The sequence below is a fragment of the Erinaceus europaeus genome, chromosome 14 (assembly GCF_950295315.1).
Source record: "Erinaceus europaeus chromosome 14, mEriEur2.1, whole genome shotgun sequence".
NCBI lineage: Eukaryota > Metazoa > Chordata > Mammalia > Eulipotyphla > Erinaceidae > Erinaceus > Erinaceus europaeus.
The window spans coordinates 12,955,816-12,974,617 of NC_080175.1; the positions used below are offsets into that span (position 1 = coordinate 12,955,816).

The window sequence follows — 18,802 nt, forward strand, 5'->3', positions numbered from 1 at the left end:
ACTGAGTACTAACTGTGTGTCTCAAACATTATTCTGTAATGTGTCTTATTCCAGACTTACAATTATATATCAGAGAATTTTTTATAAATATTAGTGTAATTCATTTAAACATCTTAAGGACTAAATTAAGATCTGTTAATTGTGAAGATTTTGCACTTTATTTTTATAAGGGTGGAATTTTATCACAGTTAGAGAAAGGGACTGACTAGTCCATTAGGGAAAGATAGAAACAGGCTGGGGGTTGAACTGCCAATGTCCACATCCAGTGGAGAAACAATTATAGAAGCCAGGACCTTTACCTTCTGCATCTCAAAAAGAATTTTAGTCTATACTCCCAGAGGGGGTACAGAGCCCCCTGATAGGCCCTATTCCACCAGGACCTGCAGCATCTGTCACCAGGAATCTCATTTTTATCCCATCAAAGAAAGGGAGACAAAACTGGAAAAGACCAGAGGAAGACAGGCACTATTTCTCTTATCTGAGAGAGAAGAGGAAAAAAGGAAAGTCCTGGAAGTAGTAACAGGTATAGAGGTGACTTGGAAATGAAGGCAGGACCACTGAAAAAAAAAGTAGGATATATATCTATTTATGTATACAATCAGCCCATATCTGTGACCTTGGGAGAACGACTGCAGTTTCCAATGGAGGGGACGGGGACACAGAACTCTGGTGGTGGGGACAGTGTGGAATTAAACCCCTATTATCTTATAATTTTATAGATCACTAATATTAATATTACTAGTAAAAATAAAAAAGGGAAAGAGGCTGAATAATAATTACCAGGATAAAGATAGAAACGCACATAGTTCTAGGACCTCCTTAATTTACGAGTATGGTGTCTGGCATAACATATACTACATCCTTCCAGAGCAGTTTAACAAGACTACCCAAGTCTCTGCTTTCTAGGAACTTACAATCAGTTCCCTAGATTGAAAATTTAAACAAGCATTAAATAGTGACTCAAAGATTATGTTTAGTTAAAAAAAAAAAAAAAAGAAATCGGAGCAGCTTGGAACATTCCTACTCATGACCACAGAATGTGAGCTCAGAGCTACAGGGATGCAGAGGTTACATAGGCTCCTAAGCTGAATATGGGCCCCAGATGAAATCGATGGGGTTTACAGTCAACAATATTTACACAACTTTCCCATATTTGGGAGCTACTCTCTTCCCTAATGCAGCTTCCTGGTCCTTTTTCCAGCCATGACATCATCTCCCCAGACAATAACTTGGATCCACCTGCATATCAGATGTCAGGCTCAGAAAAAACAAAAAACAACTAATATAGTCATGGGCCCTTTGGAATATAACTAAAATGGGCCTACTACCTATCTACAAAACAGAGGACCCCCCCCCCCCCAACTCATCATCTGAACTATTCCAGCCTTTAGTTTCATGATGAGTCAACAATTTGTTTGTCTTTATTTGTTAACTCTCTTTTCAGCCACCAGGTCCCAGATGCTAAGATGATGCCAACCAGACTTCCCTGGGCAGACAACCCCACCAATATGTCCTGGAGCCTTACTTCCCCAGAACCCTACCCGACTATGGAAAGAGAGAGACAGGCTGGGAGTGTGGGTAAACCTGTTAATGCCAATGTTCAGCGGGGAAGCAATTACAGACCTTCCACCTTCTGCAACCCACAATGACCCTGGGTCCATACTCCCAGAAGGATAAAGAATAGGAAAGCTATCAGGGAAGGGGATGGGATACGGAGTTCTGGTAGTAGGAATTGTGTGGATGGGGTTGTACCCCTCTTATCCTGTGTTTTTTTGTCGGTGTTTCCTTTTTATAAATAAACAAATAAATAAAACAACCATGAAAACAAAAAAACAAAGAAAGAAAAAAAGAAAGAAAGAAAAAGAAGTGGGTAGTTCTGAATCTACAGCCTACAGAATGGAGAGAACAGTAAGATCCATGGTTTAGCTAGCTGGGAAGTACTTCTTGAAGAGCTGGCATATAAGTTCTTTGGTGTGGGAAGAATAGCATTTAAGAATGAGCTGTGAGGAGATCAATGAAAATGAGGGAAACTGGATATTATGCTCCCAAGAAACCTAGGGGGCAATCTGACTCACACCGAGTGTTTACTTGGAGCAGTAGCTAGAGTCAGTCGATGCTGGAAAGATAGGAATCATGAGGTATGGAAAACTTTAACATGTACACACACACAGTGCTCATATTACTCACTTTTTTTTTTTTTTTAAACCAGAGCACTGCTTAGCTCTGGCTTATGGTGGTGCTGGGGATTGAACCTGGGACTTTGGAACTTCAGACACGAGGGTCTCTTTGCATAACCATTATGCTATCTACCCCACCCTTACTCACCATTTTAACTTTTTTCTAAGATTTTATTTATTTATTTATTCATGAAGAATGATAGGAGGAGAGAAAGAAAAAGAACCAGACATCATTCTGGTGCATGTGCTGCCAGGGATTGAATTTAGGACCTCTTGCTTGAGAGTCCAATGCCTTATCCACTGCACCACCTCCCAGACCACCCATTTTTAACACTAGAACCTACTGTAGAGATTGAGCCATAAAATAAATTAAATAAAATTCTATTGAATTCACTCACTGTGTGGAGAAAGACACTGGAATAATGATATTTTATTAATGATATTAAACTAGTAGGATTTCACTGTAGGCTTTACTGTATGAAGGTATGGTATAAACAGTGCTTTAGGACTTTTTAAAAATTTTTCTGTAGGCAAGAGGCAGAATAAACTAGAAGGGATAGAGGCTGGATGGAAGGAGAGCAGCTAGACTAGTCATGTGATTATCTTTCATGTTTATATACTTTATATTATTTATGTTCATCTGTTTTTTATTTCTGAGTTGTCCAGTTTATTATACAATTCCCATCATACCAGGAGAGATCTGGAAAGTGCCTAGATAGAAAATAACTCGAACATCTATTGTGAGAATGTACACAGACTACAGAGAAAAGCGTGCCTGCTAATTCCTGAAATTTAGAATTCTTCCACCGGTCTTAGAGGTTTAATAAGACATTGCACTTGTTTTCTGCGAAGTTCCCAATCATGCCTTTTCCACCGAGAACTTCTGCAGCTGGTGGCCTTTGCTATGCTGATGATTAGGACACAGAACCCCCAGGGCGGTGGGGGATTTCTCTTAGGGTCTCTCATTTTCACTCTGACGTAGAGGAAAAGTGAATTTGTCTAGCGTTCTCCCTCCTCGGTAGCAGGCGCACACCTCACAGTTGAAGCAATGTATCTGCAGACAGACATTCATGAGTCTGCATGAACAGACATTGCTCAAAGGAAGCTGCTGGAGCTGTGGTCCTTGCTCTCCAGAAGTACAAGGTTCCTTCCCACCCCCTCTCAACAGGCTCTGAGGGTGCAGACTTCCCTAGGCCTTTTATCCACAGAGGACTAAGCACCTGCCCTCAACAGTACTCTTTCAAATGCAGCAGCAGGGCTCATTCTGGATTGCTTTCTCCGGCATCAAAGCAGGTGGCTGCAAAGCCACTCTCAGCCGGACTCCTGAATATCAATCATTATTTTGAATTAAGGGAGAGGGGGCCACGGCCCACCCGGCTGCCTCCCTCCAGGCGCGGTGGCCGAGCTGGCAGCGAGTCCCCAGGGCTGCGGAGCTGGTGGGCCCGCGGGGGCGGGGCGGGGCGGCGGGCGGCGGGCGGCGGGCCCCGCCCAGCTCGGGCCACTGGCTGTCAGCGTAGCGCCGGGCGGCCGGTCCCCGCGGCCCAGCGACCCCGAGCGGGCGGCCAGGTGTCCCGCGGGCGGGCCCGCCTCGCCTCGCCTCGCCTCGCCGCGGCGGCGGGCGGCGGGCGCGTGTGTGCGGGGCTGCGCTCGGGTGCTCGTCCTCCCCGCGTCCTGCCGGCCGGCTCGCCCCGCCGCCTCGCGCCTCCCCGCCGCGGCTCCGGCTGCCTGAACCATGTCGGCCAGGGGTGAGTGCGGACCCGGCGGGCTCGGGGCTGCGGGAGCCGCGCGGGGTCTCCACTCGGCCTGAAACTTTGATTGCGGGTCCCGGGGCTCTGGGGGCTCAGGGGGCTGGTGGTGGTCCTGAGGGCGCTGGAGGGAACCCCTCGCCCTTGACCTTGAGCTCCGGATGTGGGCAAAGCCCGAAGGGCCGAGCAAGGTGCCCCGCTCACCTGTGCTGGCTGCACCTCTGGGCCGAGAGGGCGCGGGGGATGGGCTGGCCGCGGTCTGTCCTGTCAGGGAGCCGCCTTAAGGGTCGGTTAGGATGAAGATATATATGTATATGTTTTTTCTTTTTCCTTTTTTTCTCCTCCTTTCTTGTTACCATTTTGCAGCTCAGTTATGGAAGGAATCCAGAGCTCGATGCAGTAAGATTTAAAGCTGCAGTGTTTCCACCCATGAGGAAAAAAAAAAAGTCAGTTCCCTACCTGTCCTCCTCTTAGCAATGGCCCGCTCTCCCCACCTGCTGGTGCGCTTTCTGGAGCGAAACCATTACTGCAGGTGAACCGTGGAACCAGGTGCAGAAGACAATCACAACTGTTTTTAGCAGCCAGCAGGGAAGGGAAGGCATGTCTTGCCATCTGGAGCCAGTGGTGAAACTGGGGAGAGTTGGTTGGTCATACCTCGGTGGCTGATACTATGAGTGAAATATTCAAGAGATCAAGTCCTTGTGTCGCTTGCCAACAATGAGAATCAAATGACTTTTGGTGCCTTTGCCCCTAAGACTTGAGGAAAATATCGATTGTTTTTTGAAAAATGTGTTGGCAACACAATAAATAAGTGCCACCTCTTTTTGATGTCTTGAAATTTCCAAGAGGAGTGACAATTATTTTTGTTTAAACTCTAAAGAGTTAACTCTACTTGGGGATGGAGAGCATAGTTTGGGGATTTAATAGCATGTATTGGATAAGTAAAATGTTGCTTTTACAGGGTTCACCCCAGGGTATGTAATGAATAATTTCTACTCAGAATATTTGAATTCCCCTCCCCTCTTTTTAAAGTTTAATTTGGTCATTGTTGGTCACGTGATAGGATTAATTTGTCAGGTGGAATGACAGAATTTGCATTTGTAGTTACAGGGCTACAGAGGTGATGTGGAAAGTAGTGGTGCTACCTGCCTATTAGTTTCTGATAATTTGTGCATCTAAGAGAATGAAAAAAAATCGGGTGAGGCAGATCTGATTACAGGGAGGTGGGGTATTTACAGGGGACTTTTTGAGTTACACCGACTATACAATCTTTGAACTGTTTTCTAAACAGTCAGACTTTTGCTTCTGACCTCTGTTCTAACTACCAGATATGTGTCTCATAGGTTGTCAAACTCTCTGTGGCCAGAGTTCATTTCTGATCAGTACATTACTCAAAGTCCTCAGTGCAGAACCTTGAACATTGTAGGACCCGAGTAACTAACTATTGGGGACTCTGCAATGTTCTAGGAAGCCTCAAGTTCATTAGGTAATCTACCAGTCATAGTGTCTTTGGCCTCTCCTATTACAAGGTCTCTGTGGTGTATGTGAGATACGAAACAAAGATGGCTCAGACATCTGGAGGATGATAGCCCCAACTTGGAGCTGAGTTCTCAAATATCTCTTCCTGAACCTGGTTTCATGCAGGAGATCCAGTCACTTCTGAGACTCAGCACCAGACACAGATATTTCTCTCAGCTGTCTTGCTTTTCATTTCAAACACCTTATTGATACCCTTAATTTAACTGTTTAAAGCCTGGCTAATCTTGCAGAAGAAAAAAGAATGTGAAAATAAATATTAATTATCAAATATATTCTTAATTTTTATTTTTTAACCATTGTTAAAGCTTTGGTGTATAATTGTGCTGGGGATAGAACCCATGACCTCAGAACTTTAGTTGTGAAAGTCTCTTTTCATCACCATTATACTACTTTCCCAGCTCAGTTATTGGATATTTATTTTTAAATAATTTATTTATTTATTCATGAGAAAGATAGGCAGAAAGAGAAAGAACCAGACATCACTCTAGTACATGTGCTGTGGGGGATTGAACTCGGGACCTCATGGTTGAGAATCTAGTGCTTTATCCACTGCGCTACCTCCCGGCCCACGTAATTGGATATTTATATGCATGATATCATTTTGACCTCACAGTAGCTGAGTCAAATAGATACTGTGATTACCTTCCTATTTTGCAGATGACCTAAGGCTTTGAGTTGTATAATTAGTCTAACCACTTGCTAAATGATAGACCCTGATTTCCACCCAGCTCTATGACTTCTGTTCATATCCATTTCGTTTTACTGCCTCTTTTTTAAATCTCTTTCTTCCTTCATTTCTTTATTATACTTTTAATTTTTTTAAATTTGTTTATTCCCTTTTGTTGCCCTTGTTGTTTATTGTTTTAGTTGTTATTGATGTCGTTGTTGAATAGGACAGAGAGAAATGGAGAGAGGAGGGGAAGACAGAGGGGAGAGAGAAAGACAGACACCTGCAGACCTGCTTCACTGCTTGTGAAGTGACTCCCCTGCAGGTGGGGAGCCAGGGCTCAAACTGAGATCCTTCCTCCTGTCCCTGTGCTTTGTGCCACATGCGCTTAACCCGCTGCGCTACTACCCGGCTCCCATATTTTTAATTTTATTGACTTAATATTGATTTACAAAATTGTAAATAATCCAATACTGTATATACTGTACAGTATAATCCAATACTGTTCCCACCACCAGAATTCTGTATCCCCATTCCCTCCACTGGAAGCTACACTAGTTCTTCCAAGGTTGCAGATATGGGTTGACTATTGCCTGTATTTACATATATTTGACCTTTTTTTTTTCTTTTCTTATGACCCTGCCTTCTCTTCCTTTCATACCTACACCTGTTACTACTTCCGAATACCATTCCTTTTTGCCTCTTTTCTCTCCTGATGGAATTTTAGTTCAGAACCCACAGGTCATTTTCCCCTAACATTTCTCCTCCTTTGGGAGTATGGAGCAAAATTCCTGATGGGGAGCAGAAGGTAGGAGTTCTGGCTTCTGTAATTGCTTCTCTGCTAGATATGGGCATTTGGCAGGTCAATCCATACACCCAGCCTGTTTCTATCTTTCTCTAGTGCAGTAAGGCTCTGGAGAGGTGAGGTTCCAGGACACTGTTGTGAGGTTGTCTGCCTAAGGAAGTCAGGATGGAATCTTGATAGCATTTGCAACTTGGTGGCTGAAAGGCAGTAAGATATAAAGCATGACAAAATGATTAATCAGGAAGTCGGGCGGTAGTGCAGTGGGTTAAGTGCAGGTAGAGCAAAGCGGAAGGACCAGTGTAAGGATCCTAATTCGAGCCCTAACTCCCCACCTGCAGGGGAGTCACTTCACAGGCGGTGAAGCAGGTCTGCAGGTGTCTGTCTTTCTCTCCCCCTCTCTGTCTTTCACTCCTCTCTCCATTTCTCTCTGTCCTATCCAACAACGATGACATCAATAACAACAATAACTCAACAATAAAAAAAACAAGGACAACAAAAGGGAGTAAATAAATATTTTTTTAAATGATTAATCAACAGGAACCAAAAAGCAGGAATAGAGCAGATGACAATAGGGATCTTAGGGAGGAAAGAATCAAGGAAGTGCGTTTTAGGTATGTTCCGAGGGGCTCATGACTTCCATAGTCTTTGCTTGAGAGACCAGTGGTTTAGCTACTGCACCACTTCCTGGACAGACTTTCATAGTTTTTGCTTGAGTTTGATAGCTAACATACAGGTGGACAAAAATATTGTCTAGGAAGCTGGTGTCAGATTAGAGAAAAGGGCTAAAAGTTGGATTGGAGGTAAAAAAATGGCATAAATTTGTGGTTTAAGTTAGAAACAAAGTGCTACCTTCTCAATTTACTGCCCAAACTAACAAACAAAGCATGTTATTTAATTTTAGGACAGCACCTGCTACACATTCCCATCTTGTGATCTTTTAGAAGTGTCTCATTAAAAAAAATTTAATATGGTGTTTTCTTTTTGTAGCTAGTAACCAAAATGGATTGTCATATTGTGATATTTAATTGACAAGGCTGGGTAAAACCTTCTTGGTAGACTTTAAAAAATGTACACTTGTAGACATCAGTCAAAATCGAATGACTCATATCCCAGGGGTGTTCCATTTATTTATTTATTTATTTATTTGCCACAAGGTTATCATGGGGGCTCGGTGTCATCACTATGAACCCACTGCTCCTTGTGGCCATTTTTTCTATTTAATTGGATAAGACCGAGAGAAATTGAGAGAGGAAGGGGAGATAGGTGGAGAGAAAGAAAGACACCTGCAGACCTGCTTCACCTCTCTTGAAGGGTCCCCCTTGCAGGTCCCTACCAGGGGCTCAAACTCAGATCCTTGTATGGGTCCTTGTGCTTTGTTCTATGTGCGCTTACCTGGTGTGCCAGCCACCTGCCCCTTATTTATACCGGTGAAACCATCCAGTTTGTTCTAAAGACTGTTAGGTTAGAACAAAATCCTAAAACTACAGGATCCTAAGAATCAGCTGGAGTATTTCTTCCACGTCCTGACGTTAGAACTGACTTAGAATATTCAGAGATGGTGATGCCTGGAGTTCTGTTTGTTCAATAGGCACATGTCAGCTCATTTGTGCAGGCAGATTTGGGAACCACTGAATTAGAATGATTTATTTTTCTAATTCAGGGTTTTATAATTTGCCAGGTTTTGAAAAAAAAGTTGCCTTTGAGTGATAAGGTAATATATTAAAAAATTCACATCAGTATATTAATGTAATCAAAATATATTTACATATTAATGGATATCATGTTTAGATTGCAGTGATATATTACACATTCAAACAGAAATTATATGAAGTTAAAATTGAAAATGCTTTGTTCTTCCTTCCTTCCAAATGCTCAGAATTAAGCATGTCAGACACCTCATTTTGTGTCCCATCTGCTCAGATTTTGATTTATTGATAATCCAATAAAGAGTATTGAAAAATATCTGTTATATACAAGACACAGGGCAGATAACAGACATGAGAGATCACTCATTAACCTAGTAGCTTTTTAGAAGTTTGAGTCTTGGAGGCCAGACTGCAGCGCACTGGGTTAAGTGCACATAGTGAGAAACACAGGGACAGGCTCAACCATCCCGTTTTGAGCCCCCGGCTCCCCACCTGCAGGGGGCGTTGCTTAGAAAGCAGGTCTACAGTTGTCTATCTTTCTCCCCCCCACCCCCATCTGTCTTCTCCTGCTCTCTCAATTTCTCTCTGTCCTATTCCTATCCCGCAACAACAATGGAAAAAAAATGGCCTCCAGGAGCAGTGGATTTGTAGTGCAGGTACCCAGCAATATCCCTGGAGGCAAAAAAAAAAAAAAAGAGAGAAGGGAGTCGGGCGGTAGCACAGCGGTTTAAATGCGCGTGGCGCAAAGCGCAAGGATCAGTATCCAGGTTCGAGCCCCATGGCTCCCCACCTGTAGGGGAGTCGCTCCACAGGCGGTGAAGCAGGTCTGCGGTGTCTGTCTTTCTCTCCCCCTCTCTGTCTTCCCCTCCTCTCTGCATTTCTCTCTGTCCTATCCAACATCGACATCAATAACAACAACAATAATATCTACAACAAGGGCAACAAAAGGGGATAAAGAAATAAATATTAAAAAAAGAAGAAGTTTGAGTCTTCAGAAAAAAGGTCCAGGTATATGTGGATAGAGTCCATTACAGTGGCATCTCTACTATGAACGGTTTATCATTCAATTATTAGCACGAATGAACATACCATTCTCTGTATGTCTGGAGGTCTGGAGGAGTGACCATGTATATCATTAAGTACAAAGAGTGTGTTTTTGAGTTAAGTGTATGTTAAGAAAGATCTTAGTTTTGTAAACTGAGTTAATCCTTGTGGTAGATGTGCTTGTATGGTGTAAGCATAGAGAAAAACACACAGCAACCATTTATCACTGGCTACTTCAAAGGCAATGGTGGGGAGAGGCATAGTTGGCTTTTTTCTTTGAATACATCATTGTGTGGCTTGCTAGCAAGCAGATGTGGCTTGCATGCGCTGAGAGGAGATCCCAGTGATGGGGGAAAAAGGCTTTCTTAATCTTCCATTCACTTAGTTTATTCAGTCAGGGGTATAAATTCTCATCCATTTTTTTCTTTTTAAAAAATTATTATTATTATATTTACCAGAGCACTGCTCAGCTCTAGTTTATGCTGGTATGGGGACTGAACCTGGGACTTTGGAGCCTCAGGCATGAGAATCATTTTACATTACCATTATGCTGTCTACCTCTCACCCCAAATTCTTGTTCATTTAGCAAACATTTATTGAATACCTGCTTATGTGCCAGTGAATGGTGACTAGGACCCCACATATCCCATACAGTCTTGTGGCAGACAAATATATACATATTTTAAAAAGCACATGCTGGAAACAGAGAGAAAGAGCAATAATACATGATAAAGACTATTATGGGGATATAAGTATGAACAGCATTAAGTGCAAGAGTGAAGGGTGAGGACCATACATCAGGTTAAGCTGCTTGAAGAAAGCAGGGATGCTTTCTTAGAAAATGAATTGGGCTTCCAGCCAGGCAGTGACGTACCTGGTCGAGTGCACATAGCGCACATATTCCAATGTGCAAGGACCTGGTTCAGGCCCCCATTGCCCTCTTTCGCCGGGGGGCGGGGGGGGGGGCTTCATGAGTAGTGAAGCAATGCTACAGGTCTCTCTCTCTCTCCCCATCTGTCTCCCCTTTCAGTTACTCTCTGTCCTATCAAGTAGATAAATTAAAAAAAAATGGCTTAGGTATATGGAAAAGAGGATGGAGAGAAGGACTTTCCAGTAGGAAGGGCATCACATGGAAACAGCTTGATGTATTTCAGGCCTGGGCAACATCATGGTGTAAGCAGACATATTTGCCTGGAAGAAGAGGCCTATTTCAGTTCAGTCAGAATTGGGGGGAGAGGGGCCCATTAAAAAAAGAAAAGAAAAAACAAAAAGCAACAACAAATTATAGTTCCCGGGATTCCTTTTATTATTATTATTATTATTTTTACTTTTTGCATTTAAAGTAAATAGATTTCAACTGAACAATAGAGGTTTTTTTTTTGTTTGTTTTTTGTTTTTGCCTCCAGGGTTACTTCTGAGGCTTGGTGCCTACACCACAAATCCACTGCTCCTGGAGGCCACCTTTTCCCTTTTGTTGCCCTGGCTGTTCCATCTTTTGTTGTAGTCATTATTATCGCTGTTGTTGATGTCATTGTTGTTGGATAGGATAGAGAGAAATGGAGAGAGGATGTGAAGACAGAGAGGAGGAGAGAAAGACAGACACCTGCAGACCCTCTTAATCACCTGTGAAGTGACTCCCCTACAGGTAGGGAGTCGGGGGCTTGAACCGGGATCATTCCGTGGGTCCTGGCGCTTTGCCAGGACCCGCCGAGTTTTTTTTTTTTTTTTAATGTGTATATGTGTGTGTGTGTGAGAGAGAGAGAGAGAGAGACAGAGAGACAGAGAAAGACAGAGAGAATTAGATTTTGACATCCATATCTCATGTGGGAGAATCATGTTTCTGAAAAGATTTTTGTAAGATTAATTAATTTCACAATGTGTCTCTGAACGGCATTTGATTTTAATTTTTTTGAAAACTCATGTAGAGGAGATTGACTGTACTTTTGCTTCTTAGATTATGGGCTCTGTAATAATGGCTAGACATCTTTAGATGTCTCTCTGGTTTGCTTTTTTTTTTTTTTTTTTTTTGCCTCCAGGGTTATTGCCAGGGCTTGGTGCCTGCACCACGACTCCACTGCTCCTGGAGGCCATTTTTTGCCCTTTTGTTGCCCTTGTTGTTTTATCGTTGTTGTGGTTATTAATGTGGTTGTTGTTACTGTCGTTGGATAGGACAGAGAGAAATGGAGAGAGGAGGAGAAGACGGAGAGAAAGACAGACACCTGCAGACCTGCTTCACCGCTTGTGAAGCGACCCCCCTGCTGGTGGGGACCCCGGGGGCTCAAACCGGGATCCTTATGCCAGTCCTTGCGCTTTGCACCACGCGCACTTAATCCGCTGCGCCACCTCCCGACCCCCGTTTACTTTTTTTCCTTTATTGGCTTTGCGCCACGTGTGCTTAACCCACTGCGCTACCGCCAAACTCCCGGGAGGTGGAATTCTGAATGTCGTGGCTTCCTCTCAGAAAGAACAACGTGGGTCAAAACATGGGCGTGAATGATCCTGAAGCTTGAGGAGGGTACAGAATATGTGAAAGGGAGTTTAAAAAAATCAGGGAAGGTGAGGGGGTGATGTATCAAATCAATTTGCCTTTACAACAAAGGTGTTTCCTAGGTAGGGAAATACAGGTGTAAAGAAAAGCTGTGAGAGGTCTGGCCGAGGTGCAGGAGACATTGCTCGGCCGCTCAACACCAGCTCATGGAATTCTATTGCCAGTGCGGCGGCTGCTGAGTTACATGTTATCCTGACCTCAATCTTCCCTTGGGTAGAAATCTTGCTGGAACTGCTCTGTTGTGTTCTTTCATATAGCACTGGATTGATTCCCACTTCACTCCTGAACTGATGAGACTAATTTGTCCCTTGACAAGTATTTATTGAACACTTACATTGTGGATTGTGGTGATTTGGGTGGTGTGTGTGTGTGTGAAGAAATGTCAAATCGTATGAGAATGTGACTAGTGAGCCTGAGACAATTGGGGCTGATCAACATTTATACTCAGACTTAACTGTATAGTAAGGAGCTAGGAGATCGCTCATCTAGTGCAGTGTGCCTTACAGTGTGCAAGGCCCAGGCGTCAAGCCCTGGTACCACATGGGAGCACCATAAATGGCACCAGAGGAAACTTCATAGATGGCGGAGCAGTACTGTGGTGGGTCATCTCTCTCTCTGTGCGTGTTTCACCCTCTCTTTTCTCTCTGATGTTGTTAAGGAGAAAAGTTAACCTGGAGGGGTTGATCAGTGGTGATATTGTACATGTTCAAGGATCTGGAGATACACACACACACACACACACACACACACACAATTTTTTATGGGTACTATATCCAAGTGGGATACTCCTGTCTAGTGCAGATGGTAGGCCTGCTGGTATACTGGCACTTCAGGTGTCTGTAGTTAACTGTGCTATCCCGGGCAACACCTGCAGTGCTTGCTCACCACTTCTGAAGCTTCCCCCTCGCAGGTGGGGAATGGAGCTCGAACCTGGGTCTTTGTGCCATGACCATGACCTTCCTAACTAGTAGAGTTTCTGGTCAGCATGTGTTTTATTGTTCTAGCTCCAAAGATAGAATTCTGGTCAATACCTGAATATCTGCCTGTCCTATTAACTACATTGTATACTGTCTACATCAGAATTGAACTACAGTCCTGGGCTGACTATTCTTCCCCTTTATTCAGACACATTGTCAAACTACTTCCTCTCATTAGTGTTATAGAATAACAATAACATTGAGTACAAAGTCCAGCTCAAGTGAATTATTTTTATTTATTTTTTAATGAATCGTTTTACATTTTTAAAACTTTATCTTTTTTTAAAACTGGTAAGACAGAAATTAAGAGGGAAAGGGAAGGGGGGAGAGAAAGCCAGACACCTGCAGTACTGCTTCACCACTTATGAAGCTCCCCATCTGCAGATGGGGACCAGGGTCTTGAACCTAGGTCCTTGTGCATTATAATGTGTATTCTTTTTTTTAAAAATATTTATTTATTTATTCTCTTGTTGTTTTATTGTCGTAGTTATTATTGTTGTCATCACTGTTGGATAAGACAGAGAGAAATGGAGAGAGGAGGGGAAGACAGAGAGGGGGAGGAAAAGATAGACACCTGCAAACCTGCTTCACTGCCTTTGAAGCATCTCCCCTGCAGGTGCGGAGCCAGGGGGCTCGAACTGTGATCCTTAAGCTGGTCCTTGCGCTTTGTGCCACCTGCGCTTAACCCGCTGCGCTACTGCCCGACTCCCCGATAATGTGTATTCTTAACTGCCCAGCCCACTCACTGCCCAGCCCACTCAAGTGAGTTTTTGGAGTATTTGTTTTTATGTTTAATATTCTCTGTTGATATTTCACAGATTAGTTTCCTCTGATTAATATAAATTATCTGGAGTAGAATGACTGTGAGCTCCCATAGTCATTTTAAGTAACCATGTGCATTTCTTTGGTTTCATACAGTTTCAAAGCAGCTTTAAAATGTGCAGTTCAATTTACTTATGGTTATTCTTGGACTCACTGTCTGCTTGATGACTTCCTGGCAATGTATTGGAGGTTTCTTTCCTGGTACATCATGTTATTTTACTGAGGAAATTACTGAATATGCATTTACCATTGTAAGGAAATTGTAGTTTGTTTTCTAATCACTGAGTGAACAGGTCCTTCTCTTTTATTTTTCATTTTAAAGTTTATTTTTATTTATTTTAATTATCTTTTTATTATTGAGAGGGAAGGGTGAGATAGAGAGGGAGAGAGACAGAGAAACACCGGCATCCCTGCCTCCCTACTTGCAAAGCTTTCCCCTGCAGGTGGAGACTGGGGCTTGAACCTGGGTCCTTGCACGCTGTAGCATGTACACTCGACCAGATGTGCTACCACCTAGCCCCTATTTATTTTATTTTTATATTTATTTATTTATTTATTGCAGAGAGATAGCCAGAAATTGAGAGGGAAGGAGAAGATAGAGGAGAGAGAGAGAGAGCTACAGCACTGCTTCAACACTCACAAAGCTTTCCCCCTGCAGGTGGGGACTGGGGACTTGAACCTGGGTCCTTGTGCATTGTAAGATGTGTACTTAACCAGGTGTGCCAACACCTGGCCCCAACAACAACAACAACAAAAAAAGTAAAGAGAGAGAGAGACACCTGCAGCGCTGCTTCACCACTTGCGACGATTCCCCCCTGCAGGTGGGAACCAGGGCTTTGAGCCCTGGGTCCTTGTGCATGGTAACGTGTGCACTCTACCCAGTGCGGCACCTCTCAGCCCTGAGCAAGTCCTTCTGTGGTAGATGAACCTACGGAATTCCTTTTATTTTTCGATTTATTTATTTATTTTTGCCTCCAGGGTTATCGCTGGGACTTGGTGCCTGCCCTACAAATCCACTGCTCCTGGAGGCCATTTTTTTTCTATTTTGTTGCCATCGTTGTTCTTGTTATTGTTGTTGGATCAGAGAGAGAGAAATCTAGAGAGGAGAGGAAGACAGAGAGGGGGAGAGAAAGATAGACATCCGTAGACCTGTTTCACTGCCTGTGAAGCGACTCCCCTGTAGGTGGGGGGCCGGGGCCTGGAACCGAGATCCTTCTGCCTGTCCTTGCACTTAGCGCCATGTGCGCTTAGCCCACCAAGCTACTGCCCGCTCCCCCCCCAAATTCCTTTTATTACTGAACATGACATTAGAATAAAAAGCAAAAGTCGTAGTGAGGGTCAACCTTTCAACAATTATTCGCAAAATAATTAGAAGTCATACGATTGTGGTCCTTTGTTTTGCAATTGTTTTAGGCTCATCCGAGGGAGAGCTCTCCGTGCACAATTACTGTTATTCACAACTTACTAAATCAAGCTAATTTTGTTCTGTACAGAACACGATTTTTCTAGCTCTTCAACATTATTACATTTGACGGTAATATATGATAGTATAAACTCCAGAGTCTGTTTATAAAATCCTGTCTAAAAGAAATACTCTGTAAACTGCTTTGCCCGAGACTATGCTCAAGGTCTTTGCTGGGGCTTTTCTTGCCCAACTTACTGCAATTTCATTTGGGAAAAACACATCCATAACAGGGAAGCCACCAGAGAACGGAATGGTAACAATGAAGGGAAACGAGAACTATGAAGTAAACAGCTATTTCTGGCTTTCAGCTCCAAATAGGAATGAACAGAAGGAGAGGAGTCCCAGAGTCTGGGGAGAGGAAAGGAGGGAAGAAAGCCGTCATTTTTTTTCCTCTGATATTTTCACTTTTCCTTTCTTTTTTATTTTTTTAAAGATTTATTTATAAAATGGAAGTATTGATAAGACCATAGGGTAAGAAGGGTACAATTCCATATAATTTCCACCACCAGAACTCCATATCCAATCCTTTTTTTTTTAAATTTCTTTATTGAGGGATCAATGTTTTACATTCAACAGTAAATACAATAGTTTGTACATAACATTTCTCAGTTTTCCACATAATAATGCACCCCCCACTAGGTCCTCTGTCATCCTTTTTGTACCTGTACTCCCCCACCCCCCCACCCCAGAGTCTTTTACTTTGGTGCAATACACCAACTTCAGTTCAAGTTCTACTTGTGTTTTCTCTTCTGATCTTGTTTTTCAACATTAAAAAACAATCTTTTCATCTTTAAATTTTAGGGGTTCTGATCTACTATCCAGATAGTTAATGCATTTTGATTCAACTTTGGTGTATGGTATTAGATGGTGGTCTAACTTCACTTTCCTACATGTAGCTACCCAATTTTGCCAGCACCAAGGACCCCAAGTGTTTGTCACTAGGACTCTTGTTTTGAAAGGGAGGCAATGGGGGACAGACAGTGGCACAGCTGGTTAAGCGCACATATAAGTGCATATGGCCCCAGACCACTCAATGGGAGTAAAGAAGATCTCTTCAACAAATCCAATTCCTTTCTTCTTTGAAAACTTCCGATTCTTTGTCCCTCTTGGAGTATGGACCCAGGATCATTATGGTGATCCAGAAAGTGGGAGGTCTGGCTTCTGTAATTGCTTCCCCGCTGAACGTGGGGGCTGAACATGGGCATTGACAGGTTGATCCACACTCCCAGCCTGTCTCTCTCTTTCTCCAGTGGGGACCTGGGGAGGCGGGGCTCCAGGACACATTGGTGGGGTCGTCTCCTCAGAGAAGTCAGGTTGGCATAATGATAGTATCTGGAACTTGGTGGCTGAAAAAGAGTTAAGATATAAAGCAGAACAAACTGTTAAGTAATCAAGAACCTAAAGACAAGAATATTGCAGATGAAGATTTGGGGTCTCCGTTTTTGAAAAAGCTAGTAGGTTTGTTTTAGGTTTATTCTAAAGGGCCCATGACCTTACTAATTCTTGTCTGAGCTTGACATGTAAAAATGCAGGTGACTTAACTTATTGTCTGCGGAGATGTGTCAGAGTTGGGGAAAAAAGGACTAGAAAGCCATTATTTTTAAATGTTTAAAAAAACATAGAAAAAAGAGTTTCAGGTTGGCAATCTCAATGGATCCTGGGGAGATTTTTAAAATTTTTATTGATGTTGTTCTGTGTAAAACAGGGAATCTTTATTTTGGTTCAGTTAAGTGAGGGAGTAAGGAGACTGAGGCTCAGTGTTAGTGTGGTCTTTCTCCCCTTGGACTTAGTTATTGTGTATTTCAGAAGATTATAATCTGGGGTTAGATATTTATAATAAATCGCAGAATTGTAGCTTTAACTGATATGCTTACATCTCTGGTGATTTAATAAATATTAGTTGAGTACCTACTCAGTACCCAGGTGTCAGTGCTAGGTGCTGGGTGAGATGGTCACTTACTGAATCACTGCACATTGTATGTTTCCTCAACTTCAATTTCTGGAACTAGCATGGAGCTGGAAATATAATATTCCAGACCTGATTTATTTATTTAATTAGTTAATTAATTTTTTTTTGCCAAAGTACTGCTCAGCTCTGGCTTATGGTGGTGAGGGATTGAGCCTGGGACTTTGGAGCCTTGAGTTATGAGAGTCTCTTTGTATAACAATATGCTATCTCCTCCACCTCAAGCCTGACTTTTCAAAACTCACAGCCTAGAAGAACTACCTAGACAATTCTATATACAGTTTAGGATCAGTGTAGGAGACTGTGGAAGAAAAAAAGGGATGTGTGTGTGTGTGTGTGTGTGTGTGGGTGTGTGGTGGGATTGAGGTGGGTGGAAGGGGGTAGCTGTCAGAGAAAGACTAGAGTTAGTAGTTATATGATCAAGTTCAAAATGCATTGATTCACAGAGAAGTTGGGTAAAGGCTATTTCCCCTCTAAAGTAAGGCCCTATTTATTTATTTCTTTACTGCAAGTTCATGGGTATCAGTTCTCTAGATGCCACATGAGTGAAACCATCCACTAGTTGTTGTCTTTCATTCCTTATTCTGCTAAGCAGAACCAGTCTGTATAGCCTCTTCCCTCCTTTTCTAAGTCTCTGGCTCAGATATTACATTATCAAAGAGACCTTCTGTTATCATTCCATATAAAATGGCACCTCCTCACCCTCTCATCTCCCCACCATCCTCTCTTCTACTTGCTTGTTTTTATTTTTCTTCAGAGCAATGTGTCATCACATTTATTCACAATCACTTGTTACTCCTAGTGAAAAAGCAAAACATGGAAATTAATTCTTTTGAAAAGATTGATCTGCAAGTGAGAGAGAAGGAGCAAGGGAGAGAGGGAGGGAGAGAGTGAGTGAGAGTGAGAGAGGTAGTGATAGAGATAGAGAGAGACCAAATGAGTCCAAATATCCTCACTTAAAAATGAAGGATCCTACCGGGTGTAATGATATGCACTTGTAGTTCAGTTATTAGGGAGGCTGAGACTGGAACATAGCACAAGCCTGGCAGTGGGTTGTAGTGTGCTCTGCCAATCACTTGTCTGCACTAAGTCTGGCATCAATATGGTGACCTCCAAGGGGGAGCAGGGAACAGCTGGGTTGAACAGAGAGGGGTGAACTGACCCAAGGCAGAGAAGTAGTAGGGCTTCCATGGGAGGCAGTGCATTCTAGTGGGAAGAGTCAGACGAGGAATTGGGAGAATTGAGCTTTGCCTGGAGTTCTGGTATGCCAGGGCTGCAATCATGGGAACACGTCAGACAACAGACTCTCCATTCAAAGCCCCATTTCCCATCCACATTTATTCTCCATGTCCCGAAAGCTAAAAATGAATTTCCAGGTCAGATGACTCAGTTTTACTTTAA

General features: G+C 43.0%; 1 protein-coding gene and 1 long non-coding RNA gene across 2 annotated transcripts in view; one reads left to right on the forward strand and one right to left on the reverse strand.

Annotated features, from left to right (window-relative positions):
- Positions 1 to 2,591: 2,591 nt before the first annotated feature.
- LOC132532744 (uncharacterized) lies at positions 2,592 to 4,459 on the reverse strand. The gene is made up of 2 exons (XR_009544666.1): positions 4,127 to 4,459; positions 2,592 to 3,231 (listed from the first exon to the last, which is right to left on the reverse strand). It is a non-coding gene; the product is annotated as an uncharacterized LOC132532744 (long non-coding RNA).
- Positions 3,630 to 18,802, forward strand: part of ABLIM1 (actin binding LIM protein 1) — a 366,517-nt gene continuing 351,344 nt past the window's right edge. The window contains exon 1 of the transcript XR_009544647.1: positions 3,630 to 3,922. The gene's annotated coding sequence lies outside the window, so the exon portion shown is untranslated. The remainder of the gene's footprint in view (positions 3,923 to 18,802) is intronic.